General features: G+C 44.7%; 1 protein-coding gene across 2 annotated transcripts in view; it reads right to left on the reverse strand.

The window, feature by feature from the left end:
* LOC119376495 (ankyrin repeat domain-containing protein 16-like) overlaps nt 1-27,678 on the reverse strand; it is a 71,534-nt gene that overhangs the window by 1,130 nt on the left and 42,726 nt on the right. Inside the window, exons 3-4 of one of the 2 annotated variants that reach the window (XR_007414591.1) lie at nt 15,487-15,648; nt 15,352-15,426 (exon numbers count right to left, since the gene is read on the reverse strand). The exons of the other annotated variant lie outside the window; for it this stretch is intronic. The gene's annotated coding sequence lies outside the window, so the exon portion shown is untranslated. The remainder of the gene's footprint in view (nt 1-15,351; nt 15,427-15,486; nt 15,649-27,678) is intronic. 2 annotated transcript variants of the gene reach the window in all.

Genomic DNA, 27,678 nt, shown 5'->3' on the forward strand with positions numbered 1-27,678 from the left:
CCCACATGAGCTAGGAATTGCAGTGAAAAACAGAGAAATTATTGCAGCAATAGTGTAGAAGAAAAAACAAAGAAGCTGCAAAGGGAGTAAAAATAAGATAATCGAAAGTTTTAATGTGCAACATTCTTTGGTAAGCTCCAGCAATTTTGGTGGCAAAATTGTGTCCACAACGCGAGAGGTGTAAACATAAAAGACGTGTAGACACAAAAAGTGCAAACACCTTCCTACAAAATTACACATGGCTCCATTGAAAACAAATAAGGATGAGATGGGCCAAGTTAACTGCCAGTTAGGTGTGTTGGTATAGGTGTATAATGAAAATACTTGAACGGAGACTCATATTAGACATTTTTATTTCCTCAGTGATCATTATGAAACTGCAGTATTGTGCAGTTCTTTCTGCTGGTTTTAAATATGTAATTACTTTTCCTGTGACTCATCTTGTTCCTGAGATAACTTAAGTTCACCCCCTATTGTTTAAGGCCTCGATAGAAAAAAAAGTGCTTAATTAAAAGCAATATTTGAGGTACCGGCAACATAGACTAATGACTAAAGATGAAAGTATGCGACAAGTTTTCTTTTGCCTTGCTTAGCTATTTTACAACCAGAATGAACATTTCATTCTGAAGAGCAGTTGGCATCCTGTTACATTTTGATGAGTTAAAAAGGCTTGTGCTCTAAATTCTGCTCCCCATACTTGTATTCTGTACACACAGATTTCCATTTCAAAAAGAATTATTGTTGCAGCTGCCCTTGCAGCCAAGATATCGAGGCCTCAAGATTGAACAGTCATAAGTTTATATTTTGAGAAAAATGAAAAAACGAATAACATACAGTTTATCAAGAAAACAATAATTGGGATGTGCATATTTCGCATGTAGACGTCAACAGACACTAGATATGTAATGTGATACCCTGTCACACGGGCACCCGTGAACTCCGTTTAACTCCCTCGTCTTTTCCTCGAGAGAGATGGGGTTCATGTCACACGGTCACCATTTCGCTGAGGAAGTTAAATGGAGCTTTTGGTGGAGGGAGTTCGGTAATGACCATCTCGGCTCGATGGAGCTACTGTCTACGCTGAAAACCACACTAGCAAAATTGTCCTAATGAGCTCAATTATAATTTTAAAAACTGTGCTCTTTTTTTGCGTAGCATTTTCACACCCTGTAGTGTAAAGTTTTAGTTGTATTTTTTCGAACGTCAGCCTCGCCAAGCCGCCGCTGTGAAGCGTCGCGCCATATTTTGTTTTCTGCACGTGGAGGCGCATGCACAAGCACTGTGACAGCCATGGTTGATTCCGAGAACTTCATCAACACACAAAACACGTTTTTGTTGCTTTAAAGGCGACTGCACAGGCAAAAAAAAATTGGACGTTTCGACGAGGCCTCAGCAGCGCTTGTTCTGCCCCATGTGCACCGTCAAAAGCTTGCACCGAGCCATGTAGCACGGCCACAACTCCATTCTCGTATGCTCCATCATGGAGTTAAATGCCGAACGGAGTGAAATGAGTTCGGTGGTGCCGTGTGACAGAGGTATGGACGCTACTTATCATTGTAGTGGCCCTTATTCAGTGCCAGCTGGACACTCTTGACTATGGCATGCTTGAGGTTAGACTTGCCGCTTGTTGTCTGTCCTTCTCACTCATTCATCTGATGCTTAGGAGGCTTGGTTTTGGATTGAGTTCCACTAGGTTCCTCAAATTGTTACAACTGAACTTCATTACTGCCTCAGCATCTGCAGTTTCAACCGTAAATAGTGAAGCATGCTGTTCCTTAGATGCCACAGCCCAAATAAATTTACGCCTGGGCCATATCAAGAAAGCTCTCTTTTTGCAAGGTGCTCATAAATTGCTTAGCAGAGTTTTGAACACGAGTGCTGGCAAATTATAAAGAATGCCCTGAAGGAGGCTTCCCCATTTTTTTTGCAGATGCTGCATTTTGGGCGGCACCAAGAATCAGGGCAAGCCAGAATCATATACAGAAAAATTACTGCTTCCTGGGTGTGAAGTTTGCAGACAGATAGAAAAATGATTGCAGAAACCAAAATGTAATGTTTAGTGATGCGATAGCTGCACCAAGTGTGCCAAACTGCACCAAACGTGAAACTTGCTACATCCTACTACTTCTTCGCTGTTCTGCGCCAAACTATAAGCACACTAGCGATGGATGGATAAATGGCGGTGCCCTGCGCACGTGTTTTAAAGTCCCTCTATCTTTCAAAAGTAGTCGAAAGGTTTTGATCCAGCCGCCGCGCCCTGTGATAGCCTGGTTGGCGACACGTGACCTTTTCGCGTGGAGTTGGACCATTTTAGTAAGCGGAGAGTTTTTCATGCATCTCTTTCGCATTGTTGTTGCAAACTAGAAGTACCTGTGTACCTGATGCTTCAGTGGGTGCAGGAATTTTGTGTTTGAATTGAATTTTTGAAGCGTGACATGCTAGTATGCAGGGCTCCTATGCCTTCGGTTGCCTCACCACGCGGAGGACGGAAAAAATGTTTTTTTTTTCCCCCGTTTTCTCGCGTTGACAAAAATGTATGCTGAAAGAAAGTATGACCCCACAAAATCAGGCGCAAGAAATTTGCGCCCAGAGAAAACACCCCAGCTGTGCAAAGTAAGTGGTTTTGTAATATTTACAACTTTAAGCAGCCTTTCGCCTGGCCGGTGTGCTTTTGTTCGTGCATATGCATGAACATTATCTCAGCAACGCTATCACTATCTCGGCATTCTTTATACTGTAGATTTGTGTGTAGTAGTCATTGTAGAGTGACGCCCCATATTTTTAACATAAATAGATCGGAACCCCAATATATCTGCCTTTGTTTTTCTCACCGTGGTAGCTTCAACGCTAAAAACTCACAAGGAAATTACCATTTGGGATTACTTTTTTTGCCACACGTTGCCGTGTTTTGCCGCACTACTATGCGCGAGGTCGATCAAGGCTTCTTCGTTGAAGCATTTCACGTGATATTTCCCAAGAGGGCCACAATGCAGGCTCGAGTAAATAATACCGCAAGACACTTGGCGGAAACACTGAGCATCTTTGCTCATCAGCAAAGGCAGAAGGAATGGAAACCACCCTGCAAGCGAATGAGGTGGAATTAAACGGTTTAAGCGCGCACTGAGTTCGGTTTCAGGCGCCCGCAATATGCACGGGAGCAAGCGGCGCGTCGTCTGCTAGCACTGCTCCTTGGACCCCTCGAGAGGGCGCTTGTGTAGTTGTCACTACCTTTAAAAATACAGGGACCTTAGTTTTTACATGCGCAGCCCGCCGCCACCGCCAAAACGTGACACTCCAAAGCTGTCGCGCGGCAGAAGAGGAATGGGTTCGTGCATTTTTTGTGGCATGGAGCCCGGTGCTTTCTGGGGGACCTGACCGGACGCAGATTTATGGAAAGGCTCATTAAGCGCTGGTTTGGCTTGCTCAGGGCTTTGGGGGCCAACATAACCCTCTCTAGACGTGTTGTAAACTGGCGTGACCTCCCAAAAAATGCACCTCGGAAGGAGTGGCTCGCCGCGAGCTGGTGTGACCGCACCGCCGCAGCAACATAGAAATAAATTTCAGTTGTTAGTACAAGCGCGTCCTTGTCTGTCTTGTTCTTGCCCCTTCTTTTAAGTTCCGCTGCTCGAACCAGTGTCATGCCCTGTCACACGGACAGCCTTAACCGTGGTTAGCTGACTATGGTTACGGCTAACCATGGTTAGGGGTAGCTACACAGCAGACATTAACCGCGGTTATTGCTAACCGAGAAGCTGGCAAGATGGCGGACAAGCTTCGCACCAGCTGTGAACTGGGCGCAGCTAATTGGAAGCTTCGTGTTGTTTGAGGATTTTCACGGAACGCGACTCAGTGGAGGAGCGAAACTTGTGGGAAAACTAGGTTCGCCGTGGAACAGCTAGCAACAAAGACTATTCCGTGGAATGGCTAGCAACGAACACTATTCCGTCCTAGGCGGGATTAGCAAAACACGTATTGCTACACGTTTCTTGAGGAGAATTGCTTTTCGCATTGTTCGTGTCTCGCCGTCTCAGAGCCTCCGGTCATTCCACCTAAAGTCCCTAGATTCTGGGGACTTTAATTCCACCAAGTTCAATGTCGACATCCTGAACAAGATGGACTAAAATGGTGACACTATATCATCTTGGTGTCGCCGAGGCAGCGATGGCAGTGGATTTTGCATTGTCTGCAGTCAGACTATTAATTGCGAACTGCATGGTTTTGCAGCGATAAAGCGACATGCTACAAGCAAGAGGCACATTGAGGCGACGAAGCCGCACCAAAATTCAGCAGGTGTACTGAAAACCAAAGACCTGCATGTCAGACGTATTTGGACTTGTCGCAGTGTTCAGCTACGCTCTCAGGCCACCACGTGGTTCGTGCAGAGACTCTCTTCGTTCTGGGAATGCTCTCAAAGAATCCTTTCTCTTGGGCAGATAAGGCCAAATCTCTATTTCCGAGGATGTTCACGAACTCCGAAATCGCTAATCAGTTCTGCAACGAACGAAAGCCTCAGTGTATACTTGCAAAGTCTCCCGAATTTCAACCATTTGTTACGTTTGTACGGTTGGCAGGAAAACCTCCCGGAAATCGAAATGTCTGTGCGTGACCTAACCACATCAACAAAAATTACAACCAATCAGATCCAGGTTTTTTGCGAACCCATAGTAAACCTATTTAGGAGGCTTATGTAAACGTAACTGGCTGTAGTAATTCGTGAGAAATTCCCCAGCCGAATTCCACTGTATCGAATGGGCCTCAATTTTCTGTGTCGCGGCGGTGATGCGAACTTGGTACCGAATCCGTCGAGCGACGGCTGAGAGCAGAATGCTGGAAGCTTTGGAATTATGCGCGTGGCAAGCGCGCACATGTCATTGTCAGAACTGTGGTTATCGTTTGCTACAACCGCTGTGGACAACACCACGGCCACTCTTGACACGGTCATGTATGGCGGCGACGAAACTCCGAAAGTGCACGCGCGTCCAACGCTCACCCAGTCAAAGCGACGCTGCTTTCTGCAAATGCCGCAGACAAAACCGCGGCAGATGCGATCACAGATAGCAACAAAACGACGTAGTTTTGAAGGCACGTGTGCGGCCAGCACACGCGGATTTGAAACGGAACTACCGTTTGCCGCAACCGCTGTCGCTATCAACGCGGTCATCGATAGACCGCGGTCGCTATCAACGCGGTCATCGGTAGCGACTACGAGCTCCGAAGGTACGCGGCTAACGCGGCGGTAGATTAAAGACAATATAGTAAAAAAATCCACGCATCTCCACGAGGTGAATCATGACGAGTGGGCGAAGTTCTGGGTATCGTATGGGTGAGTAAGGCGAGTAAACGTACGTTCCCGAGCGTTGCCCCATATAATGTAAATTGAGTGACATAAAGGAGTCAAAAGACAACGCTAGGTCCTAAGGTCCATAACGTCTGCGTTGAAATCGCCCACTAGTATAAAGGGATTGTGCTTTTAGGCGTTTTATATTGACGAACGTCACAATTACGATTGATGTTTGTGTATTGGAAACCTTTTTGATTCTCATACACGCATATGTTTGACTATAGCAACGGTTTTCTATATACCGTGACAGCAGACAGTGAGAGTCGACGAAAAAAGCTAGGTCCTAAGGTCCATAATGTGTACGTTGAAGTCACCGACTAGTATAAAGGGTTCGTGCTTGCAGTGTTTTATGTGTTTTGTCACAATTATGAGTGATATTAGTCTATTGTTAAACCTGATGTTTCGATTTTACACGGTGCTGTGCTGTGCGCACGGACCCAAGTGAGAGTCGACGAAAAAGCTAGGTCCTATGGTCCATAATGTGTACATTGAAGTCGCCAACTAGTATAAGGGTTTGTGCTTGCAGGGGTTTTATGTTGTTTTGTCACAATTATGAGTGATATTAGTCTACTGTTAAACCTGATGTTTCGATTTCACACGGTGCTGTGCCGTGCGCACGGATGCCAAACGGACGGAGAAGCCTCGGCCTTAAGTTGCTTCACCCCTGAAAAGCACGAAGCCTTTCGGCGTTCGTGTCGATCTTCGCATGTCACTGTGTAGAGCGGACTTTGGCACTTAGTTTTCAGTTGGCCTCAAGCGAAGCTTTGACGTGTGCTTTCGCGGCAGCTAGCTGCGCCGTCCCTTATTGGTCCATTCACGTGTCCCAGAAAGGCGTACGCCAGTTCTTTTGACAGAAATAAATGTTTTGTGCGTATATCGTGGTTTGGAAACAGATTTCGCTAGTTTTTTCATGATACAAAATTTTGGGCGATACAAATCTGGTCGCTCCCCCTTCAGATTCGTATCACCGAAATTCTACTGCAGTTAGGAAACCCTACCTGCGTTGTTTGTTTGGCCACTCTAAGCCATTAAAGAACACAACGCCACTGTTTACACTTGCAGGGCTGTTCGGTGATCCAGTGGTGTTATGCAAATACCCATTATTGTACAGAACTGTTACTTCAAAAGAGTTCCTCCTTATTTGACTGTTTTGCTTCACAGGGTCCATTTTTCCACTCGGCAATGGCTTTTAGCTGCTCCAAAATGTGTTTTTGGCTGCTCCAAAAGACCTTTTCCTGCTCCAAAACAGCTTCAGTTAATCACATCACTGAATGTTTAAAAAATGGAATATTTTACCACTTTTCAGTCCCAAAGACCAGTCTGCCCCCTTAAGGTCCTGTGGTTCTTTCTGAGTCTCTGTTCAAGTTGTGCTTTTTCTCATTATGGGCTACCGTATTTACTCGAATCTACGCGCACCTTTTTCCGGGAAAAAGAGTCCAAAAATCGCATGCGCGTTAGAATCGAGTACCGAAAAAAAAAAGAAACTCGGTTATCGTATTGCCATCGACATTTCAAAATGGCCGCCTCCTACGCGCCTTGGCTATGGCTACCTTGGCCATTTCTGCCATTTTTTTTTTTTCAGTTCGTACGTGTGCTGAGGAGATTGTCATCCCGTTCTGCGTTCGCATCGACGGCATGGAAAGTGCCGACTCCAAATATAGACTAGTGTACCACGATGCCGCATTAAAAGAATAGTTATTACATGTGCAGAGAGACGGACGGAAATCGGGCCGCATCGCGGTCGTTCGGAGTTCCCGAAACGTGCGTGCGAGACTGGCGCAAACAGAAGCAGATTTTTTTACAGCAAAGCTTCACGAAAAAGTTTCTGTGGACAAAAGGAGGGCCAGTTTCCCGTCGCGGAAAACGGGTGCGCGTTACAATGGAGGGCGCGGTAGAATCGAGTAAATACGGTAAGTTGAATTTGGGATCTGTAGGAAAATTGTGCAAAACAACACAAGGACCGACAAAGGACACGAGACTGGTGCTAACTTCCAGTTACAAGTTAGCGCCAGTCCTGTTCTTTTTCGGTCCTTGTTTTGCACTACAATTTTTCTACAGAAGTCATGAACCGACTAGCCCAAGAAAACGTTTTGCTAAGCTGAATTTGGGAGTATACCTGATTTCGAAGTCGATATGGAAGCCAGCTAACAGGAGAAAGTTGCCATTAGCCAGCTAGCGTGCACCGGTGAACGTTTCAATGAGCGCTTTCCGCTACTCACCGAACACCGCAGGCCTACACGAAGCACAAATCTTCATGCATATGTTGTAGCCGATGGATGTTAACCCTCTCCCTACCGCAGATGAGCCGAGCTCGTCCACGAGGTTTGTACTGCTCTTACCACGGAGCAAGAATTCTTGAGGAGGCGAAACTGCGCTCGCTCGGGCGTCCTAATAAAGTCACGGAATCGGATGGATGGATGGATGGATGCTATGAGCGTCCCCTTTGTAACGGGGCGGTGACATGTCTGCCACCAGGCTCGAAGAAAAAAAAAAAAGAAGCTTCCTTGTTTTATGTTGGCCTAATACCTTATTTACACAGCTCTCACGCGCCCTCTGTCGTGAGAGTCCGCTAGCGGAGAAGGAAAAATGCACGCGTCGCTCTCACCGCACTCTCCAACTAGAGTCACTATCTCCAACGAAGCTCGTCGGTTCAGCCATTGTAATTTCTGCAGCCCGGTCGGGAGCATGGCGCAGCGCCGACGAATGGTTCAGCCATTCGTCGGCGCTGTGCCATGCTCCCGACCGGGCAGCAGAAATTAGGCGCCTTTTCCTCTTCAAACCACTACCACCACCACCATTCGTCTCCGTTCGCGCTTCATGCCCGAATGAATGTTTGTGCGTCCTCGCCGGCTCCATATTTTCAAGCGCAGTCAAGTTTTTTCAGTAAATTAACGAGAAAAATGGCGTCACATACAGGAAAACTACCAGCGTGATATATTTTGTGCAACGCAAATATATAATTTTTGATAACATGAACTCAATGAATTAGGTATCCATCAATTCAGATTTAGGTTGTTGCGGCGGCCGCATTTAGATGGAGGCAAAATGCTAAAGGCCCGTGTGCTTACGTTTAGGTGCACGTTACAAAACCCCAGGTGGTCGAAGTTTCACGTCTTTTTTGAGAACAGCAGACAAGTAGCTGGGACAGTGCGCGTAAAGACTGAAGGCACGGCGTCTCGTAACAACACTGGCCGTTTCGGTTTGTCTCGCCATAATAGCGCCGCCTATCTATGTCACTGTCCTAAAAGTGCTTCTCGCAAACATAGTCACGAGGCGTCAGCTGTCGCTTTTTTTTTTTTTTTTGGTATGGCGCGAGCCCACGCTTCCAACCTCACTGAGTCACTCGGAACTTTGAAGGTAATTACCTGTCCTTGCGGGACGCGTATTCACTGCTGCAGTTCGGCACGACATATTTCCGCCCCATCCTAAAGAAGCACTAGTCGAAATCTGCACTCTCCTTTGTCGCGGCGTGAAAAGTGCACGCAAACATCGAGGAGTCGGCGCCGCCGGCGCAATGCGCGGAAGCCACTCAGAGCGCTAACGAGAAAGAAACCAGCAAATCGCGAAGGGAACTTTCCCTCCCAAGGCCACCTACGTATGCACGCGCACAACATATGAGCGAGGAGCGCGTGCATACGGCGGCAGACGTCGTCTGCTCAGGGGCCACTACTAGCAGTTCGTTTCAAGCGCTGCACGGCCTATAATTCTGGCAGTATCGATTAGTAACTGCAGCTAAAATATCTGTCATATCTACCGATTGATGTTACAGACAGAAATCTTAGAAATTTCACAATGTATGAGGCGCTAACACGATTTTTATGCGTCGTGTCCACAGAAGAGCATGTAAAAGATGGCAGCAGGCTGAAAGCGTCATCTGCCGTGCTTCGGCGTAAACCGCATTCCGCCGTGACGCTACTGCGCCGCCCTCTCGCGCTGCCGCGGCCTAGAGATTCTACTCCTCAAGTACTTCTTTCTCCGTGGCTCTTACCAAAGACGAGCTGGGCTCGTCCACACTGAAAGAAGCATTTGGAAGCACCGCAATTGAGCTACCCTCATTCATCTTGCTTGTTCTCTTTGGCTTGAACAGATGGTGCAGTAAAAATTAAAAAAACACGCTCAAAGTATGCATTTTGTCCAAAGGACTAGATTCTGGTAACCCGAATTAGAAAATGGCGTCCACTGCTGTGCGCAAGTGGTGTGCGCGTGCTGGCAACAGCTCTGTCCAGGGCGGAAGGGGGGGGGGGAATGAAAGACAGAAGAAGAAAATGAAAACTGCTTGTTTGCCAAAGTTTTTCGGAATGAAGAATTTCGGTTCTCATGCGAGTGTGGCAGCAAATAAACAGAGCAGCATATTTTTTCTAAATAATCGGATTTGGACGACGACCGCAGCTCAGTGTATCGGCAGTGGATGCTAATATACGTAAATAAACCCTCACTGGCACATCCAATGCTCTTTTAACACGAAAGTTTTATGCTGGGGTCCACCAAGATTTTTATGACGTATTTCCGTCACGGAAATACGTCAGGAAAATAAACACCATCAGATGGCAAGAAAAAAGCTATAAGAAAAAGTTCTGTTGACAGGAGTTGAACCCATGCCCTCTCATTCCACGACGATGGCAGGTGTTTAGCCCACTCAGCTACTGCCAAACACATAACGGAGGCTCCATGGACGCGCCTTTTATCTTTCACACTTTCCTCTCACAGTGCTCGTGGATGGATGCTATGAGCGTCCCCTTTATAACGGGGCGGTGACGTGTGCCACCAGGCTGGAAAAAAAAACTTCGTTGCCTCCGCAATTAGCCCCGGCAACACGCCGTTGCTACGACCGTCCCATTCGGCGCGTTTCCAATGGAAGTGTAATTTCGTCAATGCATGAACACACCGTGACGTGGCCGCTTTAGCGCAAGCCTCACTCATACCGTCCATCCATGTCGAAAAATAGCTCTCCGACACTTGCCTGGCTAGTACACTATAGCCTGGCTGTCGCACCGCGTTCCCCGCTTGCCCTGTGAGCATTAACGGCCAGGCTAGCGGAAAGACATGACACGCATCGCATTTCTCTTCATGTTTCACGACACTTGATGGAGTGCATATCGAGTATCAGTGTTTACTATGTGCTTACAGGTCTCCAACACTTGCCTGGCTGTCGCACCGCGTTCCCTGCTTGCCCTATGAGAATTAAAGGCCAGGCTAGAGGAAAGACACGATGTTTGTCGCCTTTCTCTTCATGTTTCACAAAGCTTTGAAGGAGTGCATATAGAATATCAGTGTTTACAGTGTGCTTGTTGGTGCCATCTTTGTGGTTTCACCATATGCGGTGTCCAGGTATACCTTGACAACTTCAGCTACCGCAAAGGTTAAATTATGATCATGGGCGTTAGTCGTCTGTGGAGATGTGCCGCCAGGTGTCGACCTCGGTGCGTCCACATCAAGCGGTGCTATATCTGCCAAACAACAATAGACATTGTACAGGCTCTAATATACCAATGCACTATTATCCCCGAGAAGTTGGGATGGCACCGCCTGGCTCCCGGGGAAGCCTAGATGACGTCTAGGCACGGACTCTTCGAAGCCTGCCGTGGCGTAGCATGCGCTCGCTTCGTTCGCTGTTCCGCTGTTTGCGTTTTGCTTGTCTCAAGATGCAAATGAAAGATGAGAACAGCATCGATATTGTTCCTAGTAAAACAATAAAAAGCTATCCACTTTTTCAGTACAATCGCCAACAGTGCCCGCGCTCCATCGTAAACATTTTAAAAGGGGCGATCAGGTTTTGCTGTGTCGCGCTGCTAACACTGTGGATGGGTTCGATTCTTGGTCACGGCAGCCACATTCCGACGGGGGTGAACAGCAAGAACATGCATGTGCTTAGATACAGCAGCAAGTTAAAAAAATGGAAGGCGACCAAAATTATTCTACTGAGTGGTTTTGACTCATAAGACACCTTATTTACATCATAGGTTGCGTTGTTCACGGCCGATTCCTTCAAGATATATATAGAATGGCTTCGCCTCCACAAGTGTTATTTGCATCGAATGCATGCGCATATCTGGGGACAGCATTTTTGCCAGTGTGCCGAGCCCCACTCACTGTTATAAAATGGCATGCAGTATCGAGTCTTGCAAAATATCTCGAAAGCGCTCGCCCGAGAATGCCGCTGCAGCTTTTATGTTAGGTTTTTTTTTTGTGTACTCGCTCACCCATGTTGTTTTCTCGTGTTTTCCTCGCAATAATTTCGGGGCTTCATTGCACTACAAAATCAAGCTGAGGTTAATTGCAGAAACTCTTTATTGCTGTCAGATCATGTCTTCATGCAGGATCGTATCAACGGCACTGTTACACTCGTACGTACCCGTTTAGATAGCCAGCCCGTAAATAAATTTTCCTTGCATTTGATTACCCCGAGCATCACCAACCTGTATGTGGACATGACGTCCAAAACCAGGCATTGACGCATTGAGGCGAAAGACGTTTAAATATTACGTGGGCCACGTCGTTGAGCGTACGATCGAAACAGTTCAGAACGCTCATTCGACTTTCTGGCATTTGTTTTGCAAGTGATTGATATCATCAGTGCTCCCACGTGAATTAAATATTACCGTTTGTGATGCGGTGGTTGACTGGACCAGCAGTTAATTCAAATCAGGGTATCCGACCACATAACCCCTGACGACTGTTAAGAAGAAATGTTTACATAATCCAAGTATACCAACATATCTGCATTTCCGAAACCGTCGTGTGTGCGCCAATATTATTTTGTTTATTTTCTGAATATGTCAAGTGATCCTTTACGATAGATGGATTCATCTAAAGTCTCCTGTAACAGAAAGCTCAATTCTGTCAAATTACCTAGATTATTGCAGAGGCAGACATAACGTGTAAGCTAAACCGCAATGTAGTTAGTGAATTGATAACATCCTAATTTCATTTGTAATACTTCGGGACACGTGTTTTAACCGTAGAGTTTATGCCAAGTTGTAATGAAGTTAGAACCATTAACGTAAATGTTTTTTAGCAACGATTTTTTGCAGTACACTGTGAAAAGAACGAATGTCTTGCAGGCCTGAATCACCATTTTCACAGTGAATCTTCCGTTCAAATGGGAGTTTGCGCATTATAAGCTATGTTATCCAAACTTTCTAAAGGTTAATTAACTTTCGCTAGTAGTGAAAACTTCTACCTTGGGAGATTTTCATCGCAAAAAGAAGGAATAATCACCACCGTAACGCGAAAGAGCGGGTACATGCTGGGCGCAGAAAAAGGTGATCCTCGGCCATGGAGCAGGCGAGTCCTTGCCGTGACGTCACATCGCCACGACTACCATGCCGCCAGTGTTCGTTCTTGGCGCTAATAAACAATCAACTACTTCTATGACAACACGTTTCACTTTCGTGTTATACTGATTCCTATGACGGAGGGATCAGCCATCTTTTTTTTTTTTCTCAGGCTCTCTTGTCCCTGTGCATTATCTTTTAAGTTTCAAAGAGATTTTCTGCACCAAAGACTGGAAAGGCTAGGGCACTTTTTGTGCTGCAGTGCAGTGAAATCAATCCTCTGCATGTTTAAAAAAACATTTTGCTTGTATCTTGCGAATAACACACCTTCAAATAGTTCTTTAGTTGTTTCAAGTTACATAGAATCACATAGGCAAATAAAAAAAATTATTTTAGTATTGCTTTTGGAGAAAAAACTCGGTGAGAAAGGGCTAATTACAAGTTCCAAGTTTCAGAATCCAAGCTTCATGCAGCTTCTTAACCCGTGAACACGTGTGAAGGCTGACAGTGGGCTTCATTGCATATGTCCTGCTGTGCGGCCCTGAGCGCTGGCCATAACATAGCACCATATCAGGCGCCTTCGAAGATAGCTACTACATATTGTTGTACTTTCAGGTGTTGTCAAGTGCAAAGTCAAAGCGGGGAAACCTGCCCACTTAATCAGAATTACAGCAAAGGTGGCATATCCCGATTTTCTGTCTTCAGCACGCGATGGTGCTCCCAAAGCAGACAACGCTGCCACTGTTAGCACTTGATCCTGCCAAGCACATCACGCTGACGTCTAGTGCCAGCTTTTCCAGTGTTGGGCTTCGCGCCCAATATTCTAATTCAATATAATATACACACAAGTTGCAGGAGGTGCCACATTCCGGTGGTAGTCTAACATGTAGGCTAACTGTGGTGACCTCTACACAATATAATTTTAGTTCTGCCTAATGCTCTGCCTGCCTGAATTAATATTTCTCCAACACACAAACCCTCTAAATTCATAGCATAAATTTCTGCTTTTTACGATACTTTGGTTTCCAGCTATCTAGTTCGTCCATACCCTCTGCTTTTTCGCAAGCAATCCTCCAAATGCGGCTAAAGTGGATGCTTGGCTGTGTTTGTACACGGTGTTGACAAATATTGAGCAGTGTTGACAAATAAACATTTGTTGTAAGTCAGCGTTGTTTGTGTCTTCCTTCTTCTTGTGCTCCGTCTTTTGCGCTGTTTTCCTTCCACCTCCAAATGCCTTCTGCTGATCTGTATCATGGACACGTTCCATCTTTCCTGTGCCATCCCTTTAAACTATGAGGTCAGGCAGGCCACTGCTAAAACATACAACTGGGCATGTATATCCACATTCAACTAAAACGTGCTCTGTTATTTTCCTAACTTTCCCACAGCAAATATAAGTATCTCCTTCTTTACTGAATCTTATAACTAAGCACTCTAAGGTAACCCAACCTCACTTCAAGCAGTAAAGTCCTTCCCTTTAAATTGCCATAAATGCTTTGCCATAGTTACTCATTTTCTTTTTTTCCATCATGATATCCAATGAATCTTCTCCGCCTCTCTCACTTTTTACATATCTACAAATTTCTCCAGTTTATACAGCTTCAAGCGGCAATGGTACAAACACACAATCGCAAGAGTCTGCAACTCCTTTCAAAACCACTGAACATGTTTTCATGTTTGCAGCATCAGAAGTGAGTCAAAATGTATGTGTAGCACATTTTCAATTTTCATTTCTGCTTTGATATTTACACTCGTGGCATGCACCATTGTGCACCCGCCTGAAGGGGGATAATGAATATTATTCGACAATCTCGTGATCACATTTAAAAACATGGCATTTCTACAGCCAGTTGATAGGGTGCATCAAAATTTAGCATCTCAGATGGAATTGTCCATGTAAATAAAATGCTTAGACAAAAACTTGGAGGACGCTTGAGCTTGGCCTTCAAGAGTAGAACGCGATAGCGTAAACGGGCCCCATGCGCGTTGCCTTCCCAATTGCTAGCCATGACTTCGGTTCTCGGTGCATGCCTCAACCGTGCCATAAGGAAACGAACGGCTGTGTGCGTAACATTGGCCGTTTCAAAGTATCCTGGAATGCCTACTGCAAGTACAGTTGTTAAGTGCCCGCTACGCCATTATTCCTTTTGCAAATCAGCGAAGGGCCCACTATGCGTCCGTAAGGCAACACCTGATCCTACGCAGCTGTTCACTTCGTTGATGCTTTTGCTGATGATTATGATTAAATATGTCTGAGTGCTTTGTAAGGGGGGCCTTTAAAACACCCACTCGTTGCGCAATTCACATGCTTTGATGCCTGGCATGATTCTATGCTTTTGCCACGCAATATTACATGCGTTAAGGAGACTCCTTCCACTACATGACATTTATATAGTGTTTTTTTTTCGCAGCGGTTTCAAGAAATAGCGCGGCTGTGTGGTAGAACACCTGCTTGCCACGCAGAGGGCCTGGGTTCGATTGTCACTCGGGCATGAAGTTTTTATTTATTATTTATTTATTTTATTTTCATCTTTCTCGATTTTCTGGTCATGGACAAGATGGTGATTTTTCGCACACCAATGACACCGTCACCGATGCTGACACCGGAATTTCTGCAAAACGAGCTCTTTAACACTATCGCGTTAAAATAACAGCTAATGTACAGAATTGAAGACCGACTCATAGTTGCATTGAAAAATTACAGCTTCGTGCAGAGTTGGCAGCATACATGCTTACCTGTGCGACCTTTGTTATCTCTGACATTGCATACAGCACCCAGGTCAATTAGCAGTTTAACCACATCATCTTGGCCTACCTGGAAGATATGTACAAATTAGCTCTCTGATGCAAAAGACATTTTCTAGCATAAACCTGCCTTGGCAGACAAATGCAGAGGAGTCTGTCCCCAAGAGTTGATGCTGTTGATGTCTAGGGCATATTTCTCAACAAGTGACAAAACTGCAGAGGTGGCACCTGTTTGCGCTGCCAGGTGCAGGCTGTTGTACCCAGTACGTCCATCTTGGTTACGTCAGCCTGTTTGAAGAGAGAAATTTAGTTTGTAAAAACCTTTTTAAACGTCAGAAAACACTGCCTATCAGTATTCAAGGCTCCCGTAAACACGTGGACCAATTATTATTGCAATGCATGCAGCAGGGAATTTGCAATTTTGGTTCAAAGACAGTTGCAATTTTTCACTCACCTCTCGGCAAACTACAATGTCAAAGGGATCAACACCGTCAGTGGCCAATTTCATTATCGCGAAAACATCCACGGTAATAATTATATTGATTGTTTAAAGTTCAGTGAAATAACAAATGATGTTACAGGGAATATTCATTTGGCAGTTGTCAGTCAGCACCGGTCAAGCTAACGCAGCACAGAGGGTTTGAGGAATGACAATGATCAGAGACCCGTCTACACCACGATGGCGTTGATTAGAGCAGAAAAGGGGAAAAAAATTAAAGAAGAGGCATGCACAAGGAGCTTCGAGAAATCTTCCTTTTCTTCATGAGCATGAATCTCCAACACCTCTTGGCTAACACAGTGGTTAGCCTTCAACAGTGTTGGCGGTAACGCGTTACAAGTAACGGCGTTACCGATAACGCGTTACTTTTTTCGGTAACTTAGTAACGTACTCGTTACAATTTAGAAACTGTAACGGGTAACGTACTTACGTTAACATTTTTCGGTAACATGTGGTTTCACGTTACTCGTTACTTTTTCATCCTGGGGGTGCCGTCTTCTCAGAGCTCACCCGAAAATTCTTTTGTCGCAGCGTCGGACTGCTGTCGGCCTGCCAGGCATTGTCAAAGAAAGCGCGGGCGGAATCGCTTATTTTTTTTTTTGTGTGGAAATTGTGGGGACCAATTTCTTACGACGCGCCGACTCCTTGTGCGGAGGTTTGGGCCATCGCCACACAAAGCTTGATGAAAGCCGCATAATTCGCCATGTGCTTCTCGTGGAAGTTGATGTAGCAGATGGATTGCTGGCACCTGCGCCTTTTCGTGCCCAAAAGACAGGCCGTCCGAAGAGAAAGCGCAAGGGCTGGTTTACTCCATACCACGCGCATAAAACGATGTCCGCAAGTTCGCGTGACAAAGGAGTACACTCCCTGAGCATAGCATGGTAAACGACCACCGCATCGAATTCGACAACTCCCGCGCCGTCGACTTAAGCGGCTTTGTGTGGAATTCTGCCCCATCCAAGCGACAGCCGGTAACGTCAACCGGTCTACAGGTGCGCTGCCGATCGAGAGTCTGCCTTATTGTGGAGAATTGGCGTGACCCCGGCTGGAAGAAAAGCCTGAAAAAGAATGCGAGCGGGACGCGAAACGTAGAACTTTTTCTTGTAACGCAAAAAATCTTTTTTTTTTACTCACTACCTTAATACCGCTGTCAACGAACAGCCTTAACCGCGGTTAAGCTAACTACGGTTACTGCTAACCACGGTTACAGGTAGCTTGAACACGGCAGACATTACCGCAGTTAGTGTACTAATCGTGGTTATTGCAAACGGGTGATTCCACGGATCCGCGGGTGATTCCACGGATTCCACGGATCCGAAAATAAATATTTTAGATTTCATTGAGTTTTTTATATTTTTGCATGTCCCATGCCAGTAGCCCGAAAAGGAACTTAATTTCCGTATTAACTGCATAATTTACGAGGGAAAAAATATCAAACATATTCAACCCGGAGGGACCAATTTCATTACCTGCCGTTCTCGAAAGTTCACGACGTGTAAACAAGTATTATCGTTACAAAGAAGATTTTTGTGTATGAAATGTATGCGAAACAAAGAGTAAAGTAGCATTGTTTGAAACTTGTAGAGCTAAGGAAACTGTTTTTGAAAAATGTCTAATATGCGACATTTTATAGTAACTACAAAGTTGATAAGGCTTATCAACTTTGTTTTAAAAATAAATTTTGCTTTTTCTATCTGCAACTGCAGCGAAGTTTCTGGTTATTGAACTCCTGAGCGAGTGAGGCTGATCTTGAACACCTCACAAACACTCGCAATTTTTGCGGTAATTGTGCAGGTTAAAGTAAACAAAAAATGTTTATGCACAGATATATTTTTACGTGACTAGCCCATTTAAGCATTCTTTACTACTACAAAATTCGCGCGTCTATTTTGCTAGCAGAAGCACACCATCAGAATATTGTAAATTTCTTGAGATTTCATTGATGCCTTCTTTGCGAATAGCGTTGATGATTGAATCTCATATTCTGTATAATGTCACCTTGAGAAAAATGGCTTCACCATGTGTCAGAGTCAGAAGCCATTACACGTAACTCTAAAGGCAACTTAAGCCACTATACCATTGCTAAGGTCCGGTACATTTGTGCAAGCAATACTCGTTAATCAGCATTTTGGGTATATTCGTTGTTTGGGTTAGAAGTTGTACGTGAAACATAAATTTCAGATTTAAATTATTGTTATTGTAGGTTCGTGCAGCAAAGACACATCGATTAAAATTTATGATTGCGGAGTAACGGCAGAGGTAACGTCCGTTACTATTTTTCGGTAACGGTAACGCGTTACATTTTTTGTAGGTAACGTAGGGCGGTAACTCGTTCCTTTTTTATAGTGTAACGAGTAACGTATTTAGTTACTTTTTTCAGTAACGCCTACAACACTGGCCTTCAAGCAGTAGAGGTACTGCACAGCCATTCATACTTTTTTTCTGTCTGGCTTGCCTTCTCAAGAGACACAAACGTGATTGTCATGGCCCGGAAATGTCTCTTCGATTACAGCCAGATCCAACAAAAGCTTTAAAAGAGTTCTTGTTCATGGTAAGCACGATCTCCTACTTTTGCTTCACTGCAAGGAAGTGAGCTGATGGCAGCTCTAAATAGCATCAGATGGCATCAGCTCACTGATGGCAGCTCTAAAATATATTCTTTGTGCCCTCTTCCATAAGGCATAATGTTTTTAACGCAGTTTTTTTTTTGTGATTTCCGCAACAATTTTTGCCACCTCGATAAGCACAACAAATTTTTACCGCACTTGTACAGTTTTCAGTGACGATATTTTGGAATCAGAAAAAGGGCTACAGAAACTGAAAATGCAATTTTCGAAAATCGATTTTTTTTTGTTGCTTTTCGCGATACGAAAGCCACACCCCCCTTAGGAATAAATATCTTCTTTGACCATGTTTGTGACTAGCAATTGTTTCTGTCTCGTAAGAACATACTTAGGGATTCTCTGCAACTTTTTTCTGTAATTTTGCTTCGAAGTATTAGAAAAATATTTGAGAAATATTCAAAAATTATTCGATTCGCACTCAATCTTCATTATGCGAATTCACTTTGCACCCACAATTTTCGCTATTAGCACAGCTGTAGTTAAAAGGGCATGACATCATTGTACAGGTCTAGGTGAGAAATATGCACAATGTCAATTCTGGCCTAGCAATCGATGAGCTTGTTGTCGGAATTGTTGGATATAAGATGTACAGGCGCGATCAGATTAGATATAAAAATTATAGTCTTTTGTCTCAAATTACCGAACATGAAAGTTTGTTCGTGAAAGTTTCCCTGGATAGTTTTTCATTTATAGCATGTGCTGTATCGGGCTGATTCTGAACTGTCTTATCTTCTTATATTGTACGACAAAGTGCTCTCGCTAAATTGGAAAAATGTAGTCATGTCAGGTGATTTTGACGTGCCTGGTATTGATTGGAGTAAACTTGTGTATGGTTAGTGTGATCATGGTGATGCTGTGTTAGATATTATGTTGGCACTAAATCTAGAGCAGGTTGCAGTGACTATACTCGCAGATAACTTTTCTTGGCAATGAAGGAAAGGCTACGGGGGCGAAGCCACTGCACATGTACTGCTCCGCGAATTAGTCCAGTTCAACGCGCATTTCAAGTTTAGTTTTGGTTTGTGAACCTTCTGTATCTCCTGTGACAGCCGTTTGATTATCTGAGCGGCCGTCAAAGGCTTAGACAGCCATTTGTTAGTGAAATTCGTCACAAGCTCCTTCGGCAATTCGTTGAAAAAGCTGGAGGGTGACGAGCGCTCACCTGAAGATGACGCCATTTGACTGTGAAGTGCACGTAAAAATTGCGACGTTTCTACACATGCAAAAACGCGAAATGAAACTGCATAAAGTAAAGCAAATATAAATATCTCCTTGGTGCGTGCTGACCCTCTTTTCAAACAGCGGCCTGTAGAAAATAAATTAATGTTGTTTTTTATTCTCATGCAGAAAACACGGACGCAATTGCGGGACTATATTCTTCAGCGGCAGCACACGCGTAGTTCGGCCCTGTAGCCTTCCCCTCATTGCCAAAAAAAAGTTGTCCGCGACTATACACATGTGCAAATGCCGTCTTAGGCTTTATTGGACAGCACTGTTTGTCAGGAGTTTTAAGAGTAGAACCTGGTATTTCTGATCACAGCTTGCTTTCTTTTTGTTTGGATGTTAACTCTGCTAATGCTGCAACAAATAAAAAGGTTGTTCATGTCAAGGATTACACACGTTGCAGTGATAACGATATTATTGATTGCCTTAGCACTACACTAGAAGATCACACAAATAGTCACGTTGAAAACATGTGGACGAGCCTTAAAGATTCTGTCAAATACTGTATTCAGCATTTTATTCGCAACTTCCAGGTACCGTGGCGCCGCCGAGTGGTGGCCGCCGGAAGCTCTGTTGAGATTATTGAAATGTTGGACCCGCTTCAGTCAGCGAATGTTGCCACTTGTTTTGTCTCGTTTGGGGTCGTTTTGCGACGGTGTGCACGGTCTCGATACGTGACACTCTCGGCTCCTCAATGTGAACGGAAAATAAAAGAAAAAGGCAACTGATTTTACTGCGGGCCTCGGTGCTCACATTACAGCGGGAGGCAAAGCAAAAGCCTCCCCTTCAGATTAACGCCTCGAAAACCCGTGAGTGGTTAAGCGGGTTAGACTTCGCAAGCAAATAACCAAGGCCCATGCATGTATGTAGAATCCAAGTTTGCGTTTGAGTATATGTCTACTACCTCATATCACCTTTCTCGCGCTTCGTTCCTCCGCTCGACACAGTCGCTGTGCAGACAGTACCAAACTGATTAGGAATGCGTTCCACCTCTAGAATATAATGAAAAGTCCGCTTTCAAAGCGTCCATCGCACCATTCCACGTCTGAAGTGGCTGTGAAGTGCCTCCGTGACCTTCACATCTCCAGCTTTTTGTTCGGTATTACTTGCTGATGGTGCTGTTTTTTCGTCCCTGTCCCGTACGATGTTACTTATTGCACTTCTCATAAACACCGAAAGCGTAGGATGATAACAGGAACGTCACATCTTAAACGTGAAAATTGCGTCTCGCGCTGGTTTCATTCGCTGCTTGTCGACCTATTGTGGCATTCCGCTGATTTTTTTTTCTCTTTTTACCAAGAAAGCGCAATAAATCGTATTTCCGATAATCGCACATGCCTCAAGTGGTTCTTGTGCTTCGGTCTCGAAGGGCAACACATCTTTTTTTTTTTTCGTTTACTTACATTACTTCGTGCTTTGAATGGAGCTGAGCTAGCTACGCGGCAGAATGCAATGCAAGCAGAAATGAGATAAAGCATGTCTCCGAGATTGTCTCTGATATTACTGAGACATCTTTACTGAGTCTCCTACTACCACATCGTGCTAACAACACAGCAGGGGTTGCAACGCGCGATTAAGCGCCGCAAGCAACGCGACTAGTGTGTTTGCTTTATTTACAATTGTGTGCATATTTATCTTCCTAATGAGGTTCCAATTACGTACCCGACATTCCTTTACTTTATAATATGTCACCGCAACCCTGCTTTCACTAAAACATACATCGGAGTGCAGCCGAAGCGCAAAGAACTGAGCTCTTCGCCAAACATGTACGTTCCTAAATCGTCTGCAGCGGGCCGATAATCTCAACGACCGCCATGTTGGATGAACAGTCGCGCCACCTATAGGCCGTGGAAGTTGCGAATTCCAAACAGAGCTGTGCGCACAAGATGTAAAAATCTGCAGTTATGAGAGGGGTTATGAACTTGAAGTGTAAACTAAAGCACCTGCGCAAACACAGACACACATCACCCCAACAATGGAATGAATTAAAAAAGGTTCAGTAACATAGCCTTCTGGGCGAGTTGGTTCATAGTAATCGGAAGATGAAACCAGCGAAAAACCACACGAAGACAATGAAGAAGAACAACCAGACAGGACAGGCACTGGACTTACAGCTGAATGATTATTGAAGAATTGCACACCCCCACACATGAATCAGCAGCGCATGCGTAACAGGACACCTGAGCCATGTCAAAGTTACACACCTAACAGTACAAAGCATGGAACGTGTGAAACACTGAAAAAAATCCAACGCGAAGCTTACCAGCTATCTAGAAAAGCGAATTTTTTATCTGTGAGGAAAACCGAGGGTTCACTCACACATGCTTTGCCCTGCTTCCCGATTTCGAAGGCCTCACGAAGGCCTCACAGCATTGCTAAGGCTGCGGCTGCGCCCCAGATTTCAAATCAGCGATCGTCATTGCCAAAGGGAGAAACAAGAGTGAACGTGAAATCTGAAAATTTTTAAGTGTCAGTGATCTTATCACATTTGGCTTGTTCACGTAGTGTACTTGTTTCTTGAAGCATGTGATAACGTTACAGCATATGTGGTCTGCTGAAGAACAAACTTTTAGGATGCGCGTAAGCATGAGTTACATTCCTCTGTTGTCCAAGAGCTGTTGTTAGTCTCCAAGTACAAGCCAGGAACAGGCACAGGTTGACAAATGTAGCACTTTGTTATGTATGAGGTCTAGCCGCTTAAGGTACATTCTGGCTGAACCGAATGTTACACTACCCTAGTCAAATTTACTAAATACCAGTAAACAGCAGATATGAGAGGAATTTACAGCCAGAGCCACGGCACTTTCGGGACAGGACTTGAGGACATTGGACGGCTTAATTGCTTTAGTCTTCAGACTGTGTAAGAAATTTAAGTTTCTTGTCACATATGACTCCTAAAAACTTGTGTTTTTGTTTCACTGACAATATAACAGAGTCCAGTTGAAAGCCTCTCTTTCTCTTTTTCTTTAGAAAATGCCATGGCAACAGTCTTTTAAACGGAAATCCAAGAGCTGTTTTGTTTTAGCTGAGTGCACGCTGAGTGTATCAATTTGTTTTGTATCATGCGCATGTGTTTTGTATCAACAAAACACATACGCCGCTTGTGTGCACACAAGCGGCGCATGTGTTAGTTCGGCTTCGCGCATTAATGTGGCAATGGGGGACGTATATATCACCATTAGGCTGCAGTCAACGTGCTTCATTCGCCGACAATCGACTCAAACTGCCTACGGCGAAGCACCGCTGCGTAAATTTGTATACAAGCCGCCAACCGCCTATCCACACTAACGCATCGACGGTGCTGCCACCTATAGCCCGATTTCACGGCAAATAACGGTCAGCGGTGAGCAATCAACATGTTCCTCGCGCTCGCAGCAGCGGAGTGCTTTCTTGGTCTGGAACCATCAAAATTGCACCGATGAGTTTGTTTCGGTGATGGCCGCTGTTGCATATTCTGAAATGAATTTGATTGGAAAGTGCTTTAAATGACAAAACAAGCGTGCTCTTTGCTACTGTTCATGAAAAGTTAACAATATCATAATGCACAGATTGTTACATTACATTTCAAAAATTCTGCAGTGTCTGCCACAAAGAGCTGGAGCAAGCACCTTGCGCGCCAAGGCAGTCGTGAAGCAAAAATCGCAGACCATTTGAAGACCCTGGGAAACAAAACCGCCATTACAGCAGTTGCAAGAGATCAAACGAATTGATAGAAAAAGATCAAATGCACCAGCGCTCACAGGGGTAGAAGCGGGCTTCAGTCTCTTGGAGCAGGAATAATGCTGTTTTGGAGGAGCAGCTTTGGAGCGGTAAAAGGGGAGTTTTTGAGCAGCTTTGGAGCATCAAAAGGTATGTCTTAGTGCAATGCAAGTTAGTTTTGGAGCAGACTTTTAGGGGTGAAACATCATTGTTAATTGAAATTTTCTCTTTTTGTTAAACACTCAAAATTCCAGTGGATTATATATATATATCTATCATACATACGTATACATACATACATACACATACATACATACATACATACATACATACATATATACATACATACACATATATACGTTACCATCATTAAAACATAGCAGCTGACTGGCCCTCATTAAAGCGCCACATATGACATGAGAACCGAGAGGAACGTAGAGATAAGACATGGACACTCACAGAAAAGATCGAGTAAAAAGGGCATCTTTTTGTCCCACAACAATAATCGTCATTTATTTCACCTTTCTTTCCTTGCATTAATGCCGCGTTCCCGGCACTTTCTGGTCACGAACGGCATGTGCGCTATCAGTGTGACATAGCATTTTTGGCAGGAAAGTGGCCAGCGCTGAGTTTTCAAGAAAGGAAATGTAAGCAAGCCAGATGACGATTATTGTTGTATAAGACAAAAGACGGCCTTTTTACTCTATCTTTCTGTGAGTGTAGCGAAACCTGACTACACTTAGAGAACTTTTTTAAATGTTCACATTAACACAACTGCTGACATGTACAAATGAAAAGACCAGAGAACTGAAATGTTCACTTTATTGTGATATCAATTTATAAGGACACTCTCGGCGGGTTTTTGCAGTCCCCATCATTTTCCGTATAAAGTCTAAATTGTTAACATCAACCCGTTCATCATATGTCCTACGCGCGAGTAAAAGCACACAAGCGTTGGGGACAAATGCGGCTGAAGCAGAGATAAAACGAGCAGGCCATCTTCGTAGCAAGAAGGGTGCCTCAATAACATAACCTCGCGTGCGAGGCCTGCCCTCGATTGCTTCTCAAGCAGAGAGAAAACGCGCCGCCCGTTTTTTGTAAGGAGCACGAAAGGACGCGGGGGGGGGGGGGGGGGGTCTGTGTTGCTTGAGCAGCAACTGCAAACTTTGACCATAAGGGCACGGTGACTAGCATTGGCGAATGGCCCACTTACTTTGCATTGAGACAACAGACAGCACGAAAACCGCTTTGCTCCCTGCCATATTACCAGTGTTTTGCAAAGTTACGCAAGATTAGACCCAAGCGTTAGCTGCTAGCCTTACTTCATAAAACATTACAATTTCTTGCTATCGCATTTATTGCTTCACCTGTGCGGCAAACCAATTTTTTTTTGCTGTCACCGGCATCATAGAGAGTGCCCAGGTGATGATCATGATAGGAGTTCGCTTGGGCACCATGTCACAGATGACAGCGGCACACGAAGGCACCAGAGACTGTTTGGTAGCAGTTTCAATGCAATAATGCGTTTTCGAGCAGGATGTTGCAGCAGAAACGGATTGGTGCAGTGTGGTGCAAATAGTGCAGCACTTCCACCGCTGTGCTTAGCACAATCATTTCACGTGTATTCTGAGAAAGGCTACCTCAGCCTCCTGCAGACTAAGCGAAAGATGACTTATGCAATTAGGCCCCTCTCGTCCGATATGGAAGGCCTCAACTACCTCCCTCTATGCAGAGCCGTTGTGCCGGTACATTACCGCTGTTTGCCCAAAAAGAGCCTCGCAACTACTTTCTTTGCACTCCTTGCAATGCAACACCAGATGCATAAACGGCCTGCTCATCAAACAACTGTTGTACTCCCAAAGAACTAAGTCATGGCACCTTCCGGTTTAGCCAATTTAAACCAGGCCCCGGAAACTCTCAAGTTCTAGAAACTGCTACAGACGGCGAAAAAATCAACCGCGGTGCACTCCAACTTCAAACAACAGGAGTGGATCTACTAACCTCTGTGTTGGATCGCATTTCATGTAGGGGCACCCTCGTCGGGGCCAGATTTCAATTCAAATATTCTTGTAATAGCAGAAGACTACTTCTTTGTGTAATGCTACACTTAAATAAAACAATTTGCTGTTACACCAAGTGGTGTTGCCTTGCCAGGTACCGTGTCACCAATCTTTTCATCATTTTTCTTCTAGCTGACTTGTTGTCAGCAGCCTATCGACATCATTATCCTCATTTCAAAATATACGGCGGCCAGTGGTGGTAGAGGAGACGTAACGGCAAGTAACGGTTCGCTGTGCATTCGGATCAGGGGCGTAGCCAGAAATTTTTTCGGGGGGGGGGTTCAACCATACTTTATGTATATTCGTGCGTGCGTTTGTATGTGTGCGTGCCTATATACGCAAGCAAAACTGAAAAATTTCGGGGGGGGGGTTTGAACCAACCCAACCCCCCCTTGGCTACGCCCCTGATTCGGATGGGTCTCGCGCTGTTTCGTTTCACTGTAAATATTTCGAGCTACTGCCGGCCAACACACTTGCTTTCATTCTGTTTGTTTCGACTACTTCAAATGCTTTCACGAAGCGCATTCAGCTGACTTCAGGGGAATGAAGGGGCCGTTGAAGCTTTCACTGGATGAACAATCGTTTTAAGCCAGAGAATGTACGGACTGGTGAGTAAAAACCCATTGCTTCTATTTTTACAACGACTGTGTGGGTGTCACACGGAGGCAATGCATTGCAATAGTATTAAATTTTCCGTGTGATGGCCACCAAGAAAACATGAGTTCTTTGCGACGTGGCTTCACATGGGAGCGAGTTGCTGAGTTAATGGAAGCGCATTCGGGAAGTTTATTGCTTGGTAACAAGAGACCAGGCTGCTGTGATAAAAGCAGGCAAATACACTATGAACACCTCGCATGTATCTTCGTAACTAGTCTGTCTATCAGTGCAAACAACATAGTGTTACAGTTTGCCGCAGTCACATTTGAAAAGCAAGGTTAGAGGTCACTTCTCTACAGTGTCAGTTTAATGAGAACTAACAGACTGTTAGTTCTCGTTAACAGACTTACTTCTCATTAATATTGTTTCCAACAAAGAAAAACGAGCCCTTAAGAGTCATCTTCTTTCCTTCACTGTCAGTTTAAGTTATTTTTACTGCACATTTAGTGCAACAAAAGTTTCACAAAAGCATGAGTGTACTTTCGCTTTAGTGTGATAAATAAACCGTCTCTTCAATCAGAAATATTTTTTTTAGCTGCCATAGCTTCCTGGCATGAGTGTCAAGGAAACAGCTGTGTGCAATGGGCAAGGCACCTGCTACATGACATGCCTTGTTGCCCCTTTTGGAGCATACCAACTATTGGCACTGAAATGTTACTCGTACCAATACGAACTCTTAACACAGCAGGGAGCATGTGTTAGGAGTCCAAAAAAAGGGACAAGGGAGGGTTCCTTCTATGCTGCCTCGGTAATGGCCATGCTTACTTCTACCTCAATGACCTACCACTTAGCAGACTAGCGGTTTGGGCTACATTGTTTTCCAGTTTTGCTAAAGTGGCATAGCGCGGAGCAGGACAGGGAACACAGCAACAACAAAGAAGAGCACTTCCAAACGAACATTTGATGTTTCTTACAGACATAAGAAGAGCAGAAAGAAGAACAAAACAAAAGAATGTGAACTGAAGCACAAAAAGACCCCATACAATTGCCATGTGGCCGTGCTGGCGTCTTCCAGGAATGCTAACTCCATTTTGGGATAAGCGTGTAATACCCCGGACACATGGGCAAAAGTAAAGTACTTCGCAGTAATCCCCTTTTTCTGCTGAAGGACTCTTTGAAGAAAAACTTGCACTGATGACACTCTTTAGGTGGTGGTTTGTGGCATCCACGATTAGCTCGTTTCTCAGACGACCACCGCAAAAAGGTAAACAAAGAGAGAAGAGGAGAGAAGAGGTGCTGCTCATTAATTTAGCTGAGAGAGAACACATTTTAGAAACCAAGCTGTTGGTTGGCACCCATTGTGAAGACTATACTACACCACACCATAGACAAAGCAAATAACACTGCAGGAATTTAACATGGCAGCACTAGCGACGTGATGTGCATACAAAGGGTGATGTTACCTACTTCAGCAGTGCATTTTTGGGGACCTTGCATATTTACAACGTCACAGAGGGGATTACACAACACTTGATAAACCTTTGTTGAAAGGTTGCATTGTTGAGATGTGCACACTGTATGCAAGAGAATACCCTTTAAGTTTGAAAAGTAGATG

Source organism: Rhipicephalus sanguineus, unplaced genomic scaffold, assembly GCF_013339695.2.
Source record: "Rhipicephalus sanguineus isolate Rsan-2018 unplaced genomic scaffold, BIME_Rsan_1.4 Seq1236, whole genome shotgun sequence".
Taxonomy (NCBI): domain Eukaryota; kingdom Metazoa; phylum Arthropoda; class Arachnida; order Ixodida; family Ixodidae; genus Rhipicephalus; species Rhipicephalus sanguineus.